The following is a 10,026-nucleotide window of genomic DNA, read 5'->3' as shown; positions in this document are numbered from 1 at the left end:
CTGCGTCGGCCTCTGCCGTTGGCTGAACCGGCTGACGCCGGCGTTTTGATTTACTGTCCCACAGCCGGTCGTACAGTTTCCTGCGGCGGCATAATCCCGCGCCCCTCCGGGGGTAGGGAAACGACTAACGATAAGTGCACGGGCTGTGCAGCGTTTCAGTGACGTGCGAAGTTATAGCTAGGACCATCTTCTGCCTTACATTTAGGTTTTTCTCAAAGCGCGAGTCAAGACAGGCTATATGCTGGTTTGGCGATATGCAGGGTGCCAATTACTAAATTCTGCTTTTGAATCGGCCCACCCTCTATGATATAAAGCGAATTTATACAGTAGAGAAATGGGAGGACGAAACAGGCTGACGTTTGTCGCCGAGGCGTTGCTGCTTAGGGATTGGCACTTGCATATTTATGTGTCTTTATATATTACACGTTGCTTGACGTTTCGTCGACGCCACAAATCTTGGGCCTTTGAGCGTTCGTGGAGGTTGTGACGAGCCTCGAATGTCTCTTAAAACTGTCAATTCTATGTAAACAAAATAAACGATATATATAGCACTGGCCAGTGGCGTTGCCAGGGGGTGGCAGACCGGTCACGTCCCCCCACCTCAGTAAACTAAGCCGCTCATGTCTTTTGCGGGTTCAGCTAGGTGAAGCAACAGGACGTAACCGTACGTTAACACCAATCTGCGAGGAAATCACGTACGTGTACGTGATATCACTTACACTTGCCATGCCTATAATAGCCTCTGTATTTTATTCAACCTGAGTTGTCTATCCCTTCCACAACCACCACCAAACAAATGTTTATGTCGTTTCTGGATTATATAGTTTCTTATATTTTTGCTTATCGGCTCCCAGACAAAATCTTAAATATTCATTAAATATTATATTAAATAGTAAACGACAGAACACCTGCATTATTTTATATCGAAAAATTCAGCTTCAACAAAGAGCGCAGGTATATATATATATATATTTAAAAAGATAGATGTCTTCACTTCGCATTTGGCGCCTTGCGCTTCCTATCGGCTAAGAGCCAAGATCCTCGAGGCCAACGCAGCCAACGTCTGAATTCGTCTGAATGATTGCGCACATATCGGCTTTCTTCCTAAACACTTCCCATATTTGCCGTAACTGCTCACATAACAGTAAACTCTTTGTTTTTAAAAAATGCGGCCTATAACGAACTGTGCACCGGCAACAGATAATTTTTCCGCTGTGTCCGCGTCTTGCCTCTGTCTCTCGTCCCTTTTCGTGCGCTAAAAACCTCAAATTTTTCCAGTTAACCTTTCCTTTGCTGTTTCTTATTTATTTATTTATTTGTCTTTGTTTATTATTTTTTTTCGGACACAGACGTTTCTTGAGCTCCAGCCACTCTAGCTAGGCGTTGCTCTAGCAGACGACGCGCGCCGCCATGGTGCGCGAGAGCCGCATCGAGATTCTACGGTATGTTGCGAGAGTTGTTCCCCTCAAGCCTCCTCGCTCTCCTAGCCTCCTTGCTCACTCGCTTCTTGCCGGAGGAGGCCAGTGTTGGTCGGCCGCATGTGTTCCTTGTTTGTGTGGCTCGCTCGCGCGTAGGATATTTTTTCAGTGTGCGTTCGTCTTGCTTTTTGGCTGCGTCTGCCTTTGAAGCGTTTGATGCTGCATTGCACGAGTGTGCGTGTGTGTTCCTATTTCCTTTGTGCCTGTGTTGCGGCAGAAACAGCAGCGCCGAAGCGCCCGGATACTCCGAGCCGCTCGTGCCCGTACTCACCGCAAGACCTCGCGTTCTGCCGTTTTCTACCGTCGTACCTACGACTTCTGCAGTATTAGGTACCCACCTTCTATGGAATAGCTCGTATCAACGCCTGGATGCACAATTAAGGTGGGTGGAAATAATTTGTACCGTTATCTCGGTGTACGCAGTAACAGACGCGCCAGAAACGCTTCGCGCCGCACCATGTGATTTTCCTGCGGCTCGTTTATGCATCATCGAGTATGATACGGTGACGAATCGCAGGTACTGAAAGAAATATATGTCTGCCTGCTGGCGCACACAAAATAACGGTTAGTATCCCTCCGAGCAAGCTCTACCGGCAGAGTGGTGCTGCGCTATATCGTGCGGAACGATGCGTCCATGCGATCGCTCAGAAGCGCCGACCCGGCTTGAAAGCGATAGCATCCCGTGACATAAGCTGCTTCCGAGGCGCGCCTTTGGCGGTTACACGCTTACTGCTTGTCAAGAGGCGTTTTGATAACTCTGGTTTGGCGGACTAGGGAGATCATTGCTGAAAAGCTCATGGGGATTTAAAGCTCTATCCGAATCATGACATCATAACCAGGCGCGCCTGTAATTACCGCTCAATACCGGTCCTTGTTTATTAGTCGTGATTACTGCACATTTGGCGGATTGTTCAAGCATCGTGCTGCCTGTTCTGTCGGATATTTATCTCCTCGAGTGCAAGTGCGGGAATCGTACGCTTGCTTGCCGCAACACTGCCGTTGTTCTCTGTGGTTTATACCTTTTTCATTTGACATCTCTTCTTTATTTGGTTGCGTTCAGCGTGAAAAATTGTGGTCGGGGTTACCAAAACCTGCTGGGAAAACTGCACAGCGGGTGCGATATTGCTCCGCATTCGCCGACTCTTCGTGTGTACTACGTGCCAGTCCGCGACCCACTGCGGACGCCAGCTGCTCGCCACAGCTGTTCTCAGCGAAGTTCAAGGCGCTCCGATCGCCGGTGCAGCGTTTGCTATATGACCAGTTGCAAATTAGCTCCCTTGTCAAGCCGTGCGCGTGTTTGTGGCACGCATTCATAGACCCGGATTTGCTTGAGTGATACTGACTTTTCTGCGCGTTGTTTGACAGCGGGCCCCTCTTGTTTCAAAAGGTTGTGGAGCCCTCGGAGGGCCAGGCTTGTCGGCTGATTGATGATGGCGAATAATCTTTCATTCCTGGCGAACGGCTCGCTGTCTGAGCGCTGCTCTTTCGAACTCATCTTGTACGCTGGAAGAATTCTTATCGGTCCGAGAGTGTCATGAATACACACTGGCTGGAAGTCAGCTGCTTCGCGTCATCCAGTGTCTGCTACCGCCGCCAAACCTACCTTTCCTTTCTCCCCCCTCGCCCCCCCCCCTTCTGTTTTATTTTTGCTTGTGATGTAAAAGTGTACAAAACTGATCGCACGATATTTCTCGTCAGCGTTTGTGTATTTCAGACAATGCTGTGCGCATGTCGTTGAATGTGCGCACGTTGTTTTAGTGGTGTGCGCACGTCAATGTTTAAGGTGACCCCGTCACAATGCACTAAAAGAACGTACTACGCGGGTTTGTCTAACGCTAGCCAGGATCGTAATATTGCCGCGTCTCTTCTATGTCGGTAATAAAGACAACGATGGGAGCTTTAGTAGGCTTCGTCTTGTGTGTCGGTCTAGCGGAGATTAGAAGACGAAGAAGTAATCTCTAGGCTCGACCACTAAAACAAACCGTTTTTGTTATACATGTCCTCGTCTCCTGTCTTCATTGCACCGCGACACTAGTGGAGGTGCTGGGTACGACAACCCGATGCTCCGGACCCCTCCTGGGGCCCCTCCTGGTTTCATCCAGCCCGGACACTTTGTCGCCCATTGCAACGCATGCGCGTCGTTTCAGTCGTGGTTGCAAGGCCTTGCTCCAGAGCTCACCCCCATGCAGGAACCTTCGTCCAGACGCTGCCCATCGCCGTCTATGGCCGACGCTAGCCAAAGCCTTTGCGCCAGCCCGCCACACATGTAACCCCTTCTTCAACACGAATTCCGGATCGCTTTCACGGTGGCGCCTTTGAAGACGTCGAAGCCTGGCTTGACCAATTTGAGCGCGTCGCCATAATCAATGAGTGGAGTTCTAAACAAAAGCTCAGCAATGTCTATGTTGCTCTTGGCGATAGCGCTCGGACATGGCATGAAAACCAAGAAGGCAGTCTGTCGACATAAAGTGGCTTCCGCCAGCAGCGCCTTGACACCTTTGCGAGTGTCGACCGACGGGACCGTGCCCAGCAGCTAATTGAGTTACGAGTTCATAAACCCAGCGAAACTGTCGCAATGTTCGCCGAGGACATGGCCCGTCTGTGTCGTAGAGCCGACCCAAACATGACAGATAAGAAGTTACGCTACCTCATGCGCGGCGTGAAAGAGCAGTTGTTCGCCGGAGTCATGCGCAATCCACCAAGTACCGTGGCTGATTTTATAAAGGAAGCTGCTGCTTTTGAGCGAGCGCTTCATCAACGATGCAGGCAGTATGATCGCTTGTCCAGCAGCAACGAGGTCAACGCCTCCGCCATAACTTGACACTCAGAGCTCTCTGCGCGATCTGATTTATAAGATTGTTCTCGAAGAAATCCGAAAGCTCGGGACAGCGGAACCGTCAGTGGCGTCTGTCGCCGAAGTCATACGTGACGAAATCAGGCAAGCGTTCTCGTCTCCGAACCTTAGTCCTGAGCCGCATTCCATGAACTACGCCGCCGCGGTCCGACGTTCACCACCTGTTATGTCGATACCGCCGTACCACCAGCCGTCGACTGCCGCGCCTTGGTCATCCCAGGAAGAGCCTCCAAGAAGGCCGCAGTTTCGGAAACCGGACGTACGGCGGACTGCAGATTGGCGCCCACTGTTTCAACTGCGGTACCGTCGGCCACATTTCTCGCCATTGCTGGCATCACGACGTACCGTTTCGCGCTCTCCGCCCATGGTTTGACGGTCGACATGCCAACGACGACTACTCACTACGCCGCCAAGCTCCTTTTCAAGGGCCTCCAGCCACCCGCTCTCATTTTGACGATCGCTGAGCCAATGACAGAGGCGTCGCTGCCGAATGACCAGGCCGACATGGGCCATCGGTCGCGTCTCCTACACATTCGTCTGCACCAATACGCCGCACTTTCACTGACCTCAGGGACAGGAGGTCACCTAGCCCACGCCAGGGAAAATAAAGGCGGCGACCTCCGGCGGTAAGGTTGCAAGCCGTGACGAAAAAGCGCCCGTTGCTTCCACCGTAGGACGCTACGAAGCCGACGAGCCTGTCCGACGAACAGCGACGAAGTTGTGAGCGCAGACCTTATTGTCTTATTGGCGCGTAGTATAATCAAGGGTTCAACGAAAGTTTGTGTGGTCAGGCATGGAAATGAAGGTCGCCAGGGACTATGCCTGCCATTTACGCACGTTCGTTACGTCACGTGCTGTCTATATAAGTGACGACGATTTCCTGTCCAACTCAGTGAGCAAGGAACTCGTACGCGGTTCCGAAACGTCGGATTATTCATCAGACTTGGTCAGTGACCGTGATCCCCTTCATGACGGCTAGCAAGTAACAGATTTTGTCGACACTGGTGCTGACTTCTCCATAATAAGTCAAGACCTCGCAGTTCGGCACAAGAAAGTAAAGACATCGTGCACAGGGCCCCATATAAGGACTGCAGCAGGCCAGTTACTGATACCTGCCGGACGATGTACGGCGAGAGTCAACATAGGAGGTGCATATTTCGTTGCCACTTTTGTCATTCTCGTCGCGTGCTGTCTAGATTATCGGAAGACTAGATTATCGGAATGGACTTCCTGAGGAAGTATGGTGTGGTCATCAACATCCCAGACCGTTCGGTAACATTTTATCATAACTTCGATCCAGTTGCTTAGTTAGAACCACCCCGCGACTCATTACGCCTCAATGGTGACGACGTTGTGATCCCGCCTGGATCCTGCACCCTTGTTTCTGTGGCATGCGATCCGCCGTTCGACGGGGAAGGAGTTGCAGACCAAAGTTATTTACTCAAGGTATTTCAGTCGCAGGAGGTATTGTCAACGTTGTTAATGGGCACACAGATTTGTTGCTGACAAATTTCAGCACGGAGCGTCGGCACCTTCCAAGGGGCACGGCTGTGGCCTATTTCGACAGTGTTGCAGATGTTCAGGGCTGCTTTTCAATGCTTGAAGAAGCAAGTTTCAGGACTGCTTTGCGTCGACATCAGGAGTCGGTCGCACGCCCTTAACCAAGCACCGAATAATCACTGAAGACATGACTAGACCAATTCACCAGAACCGTTATCGTGTGGCTCTAAAAGAACGTGAAGCGATACAGGAGCAAGTACCTAGAATGCTCTAGTTAGAATTCAGAACTAGAATTCAACCGTCCAAGAGCCCCTGGGCATCGCCTGTAGTTTTAGTCAACAAGAAGGACGGTAACCTACGTTTTTGTGTCGACTACCGCAAGCTAAATCAGGTTACAAAGAAAGATGTCTACCCACTCCCGCGTATAGATGACTCCCTCGACTGGCTTCGGCACTCTCGTTACTTTTCCTCAATGGATTTGAAAAGTGGACATTGGCAAATCGAGGTGGACCTGAGAGACCGCGAGAAAACCGCTTTTGTGACGCGATAAGGACTGTCCGAATTTAAAGTTTTGCCCTTCGGTTTCTGCTGTGCGCCCGCAAATTTCCAAAGGCTCGTGGATATTGTGCTATCGGGGCTAAAGTGGAAAACCTGCTTGGTCTATCTCGACGACGTCATTGTGTTTTCTGCAACATTTGACGAGCATCTGCAACGACTGAAAGTGGTTCTGCAAGCCATCCGGTCGGCCGGCTTCACGCTGAAGACAGAGAAATGCTACTTTTGCTCTGTGGAACGGCAATTTCTTGGTCACGTCGTCAGTAATGCTGGTTTCGTCCCGATCCTGAGAAAATTGCCGCCGTCGCACAGTTCCCGATACCGTCCTACAAGAAAGCTGCCTGGCGCTTTATGGGCCTCCGCGCGTATTATCGTAGGTTTATCGCAGATTTTGCACGCATCGCATCGCCACTAACTCGCCTCACGAGAGACGACGTGGCATTTGTGTGGGGCGACGCACATGAAACTCCATTTAATGAGCTGAGGCAACGGCTACAAACACCTCCAGTACTTGCCCACTTTGACGAAGCAACCCCTACGACGCTTCACACTGATGCCAGCAATGTTGGTCTGGGAGCAGGGCTCATGCAGCTGCAGGACGACAGCGAAAGGGTGATTGCATATGCAATCGCCCTTTGCATATTGCATATGCTCTCGCGCACAGAAGCCAATTACTCGACAACTGAGAAGGAATGCCTTGCCGTGGTATGGGCGATTATGAAATTTCGCCCATATTTGTGCGGCCGCCCTTTCAAGGATATCAGTGATCATCATTCACTATGCTGGCTGACAAACCTGAAAGATCCTTCTGGGCGACTAGCGCGCTGGAGTCTTTTAGTTACACATAAATGCCCCAGAAAGTGGATGGGAAGACGGCGCCGCTGTGGCTCAATTGGTAGAGCATCGCACGCGTAATGCGAAGATGTGGAATCGTTCCCCACCTGCGGTAAGTTGTTTCTTCATCCAGATTCAATTCCATTTAATTTATTATTTCCTTATTTCAATTAATAAGCACAAGTAATTTCCCCTGCGTTGTCCTTGGTGTCATTGTTTGTTGGCTTCGTATGATATCGTTGAAGTAATCAAAGTTTTCAAATGCATCAAAACCGCGATCACGTAAGGCAGCTGTAACGCTGTTGCTGGTCGTGCTTGCTCCGTCTGCCGCTCTCTTCCACTTGAGTAAAAATTTTTTAACGAGTGCGGTGTCCTCCAAGAACGCGTTCCTCAATATAATTTCTTTTTTCCAGATGTGTTTGATACCAGCTGAACAACACTGGAACGCAATGTTTACGTCCCCTGTTCGTCCTCAACTTTTCATTCCCCTCACCTGGGCGACGGTCCTATCTACCTGCCATTTAATACCTGCCAACACTGTGATGCATGGCATCTATTGTGCCTCGCGTTTTCGGAAGATTTCGATGTCTCGTATGCTAGTTTGCTCTACTGGTCGTTTATTTCGATCGAGCAGCGGCATGTGCATACATCTGGTGCTTGACGTCGGCTAACGTCGGTGTCTTCAAATGTTCCCGCAGGTCTTGTGACCATTTGCGTCGTGCGGTAGAATGACTGATCCAACTTTGCCCACTGTGTAAACAGCGCTTTGGTACCGAGAGTTGCGTAATGCGTTTAGTAATTCAGATTTTCGGGTTCACGTATAGGCACAATAGGAAATTCGGCACAGCCCATTTCACGATTGCTGTCGACGGTAATGCGTTAGCATCGAATCAATTTACACACGACGTATTGCCACCGCCGAAACAAATTTTGTACTAGGCGTGTACTGTAGCGGGACTCCTTTTTCGCGCTTCCCTAAGAACACAAGGTGCCATCTAGCGCCACTGCGAAGCCTGGGGTATCATCCGAAATGCTTAGCGCACCAGCGCGTGCAAACGCTGAGAAACGCAGCGACCGGGGTCCTCTCTCGCCCTTCTTTTCTTTATTCTTTTTGGACACGCTGCGCCACCTAGTGATGCTGCCGAGAAGTCTGCGCGTGGTCTCCGAGAGGAGAAACGTGGCGCGCCGGTGCCCGTGAGTGCTGACAATTGTTCCCTCGTTTACCGCACACTCAGTGGCACATACTCAATGACACAAGTTGGCGAGGCGTTTATTGAAGAGCGACACATGCCCTGAGTGCGTTCATGGTGCAGCTCGCTAAAGCGTTGGCTGGAAAGGCGTTCATTGAAAAGCGACATCTATGCCCAGTCTGCTCGCGGAACAGCCTGCTAATACGTCAGGTTGCTCTCTTTTAAGATCCCTTATGAGGTAGGTTAAATTCGCCTCCGCATCGGAGAAACTTAAGGGATATTTTCGTCATTGTAGGACGGTACATTCCCAGTGGCACATACTTAGTTGCATAAGTTGGCGTCAAAGACGTTCGTTTAAGAGCGGCACACACGCACTGGCACATACCCAGTAACCGAAGTTGGCATCAAAGAGGTTCATTGAAGACCAGCGCTCCAAGTCGGCGTCAAAATAGTTTCTTCGAGCAGCGGTTCAATATACCTAGTCCCGCATCTACCGCGACCAATGTCGGCGTGAAAGAGCTTCGTTGAAGAGGGGCACGTACGTGTGTACGCATTGGCACATGCTCAGTGACCCAAGTTGATCCGATGGTTGGTTTCGAGCTCTTTTACCTCAGCACAGCAGCCCGTTGCGCTAACCATTCCATCACGGGTTACTCAGTGACCCAGGCAGGCGGGAAATTAGATACAAACATACGTAGACACAAAGACCGACCGACCGACCGACCGACCGACCGACCGACCGATGGACGGACGGACGGACGGACTGACGGACGGATAAACCCCCAGAAAGTGCGTTAGGTACCCTAAGAATGCGAACGCATTCAAAGAACCCGCATTGCTTGATATTCATCCACTCTGCCTTTGCGCATCGGCGCGGCGCTTCGCGGAAGTGATGTCCCATTCGCCTAAAAGAAAGGTAAGCGCACATCCTTTACTGCAGCGTTTCGTGCAATCTTCGATGGATGTAACAGGATCTTCACGCCTTCGTCACAGCTGGGCTTCGCCGCGGTCGCTGTTTGCATAACTGGTCGACCGGCGCCCGACTCGACGCTGTGCATCAAGCAGTCAGCGGTGCGTGGGCGTTTCACCGAGCGTACGTTTGACGCAGCCTTCAAGGGGCACGCTCTGTATAAAATACAATCCCAGGAAGTGCGATGATCTCCGCTCGGATCGTACCCAGCTGTGGTCAATGTCGCGCTTAATGGTGCGAGCCGGTGTGTCGCACTATGCCTGGTTTGCCGGGTTAAAGAGGTAACCCTTCTTTCCTCCTATGCATCCGTGTCCAACATTTCGTCGTCCCTTTTCACAATCACCCGTTGCTTTGCAAGGACAGCGTATGAAACTCGCCGCTGAAAATAATCGCGACATCAATTCCTCCTGTCACTGCAGCCATGAATGCACCTCCTTTCTGTCACCACCTTTTGTTCTCGTGTGCGGAATATAATATGCACCTTGCAGCCGACGGTTCAACAAGAACAGCTGCTGCGTGTGTTTCGCAGTGTACGTGTGTTCAATCGCCTCTTTCGCACAACTCTTCTTTTGTCAGTCCAGTCGCTGGTGAGCCGGTGCTTCGTTTCTGCATAGGCGACCGTGCAGCTGCACGCCCTGCGCTCGT

The 10,026-nt window shown here is 50.9% G+C and overlaps 1 protein-coding gene across 4 annotated transcripts in view; it reads left to right on the top strand.

The window, feature by feature from the left end:
- Positions 1 to 1,515: 1,515 nt before the first annotated feature.
- LOC135910073 (pleckstrin homology-like domain family B member 1) overlaps positions 1,516 to 10,026 on the top strand; it is a 540,261-nt gene continuing 531,750 nt past the window's right edge. For all 4 annotated transcript variants that reach the window (XM_065442075.2, XM_065442073.2, XM_070537776.1 and 1 more), the window contains exon 1: positions 1,516 to 1,860. The gene's annotated coding sequence lies outside the window, so the exon portion shown is untranslated. The remainder of the gene's footprint in view (positions 1,861 to 10,026) is intronic.

Source organism: Dermacentor albipictus, chromosome 4, assembly GCF_038994185.2.
Source record: "Dermacentor albipictus isolate Rhodes 1998 colony chromosome 4, USDA_Dalb.pri_finalv2, whole genome shotgun sequence".
Taxonomy (NCBI): domain Eukaryota; kingdom Metazoa; phylum Arthropoda; class Arachnida; order Ixodida; family Ixodidae; genus Dermacentor; species Dermacentor albipictus.
This window is presented reverse-complemented; position numbering and strand designations above follow the sequence as displayed.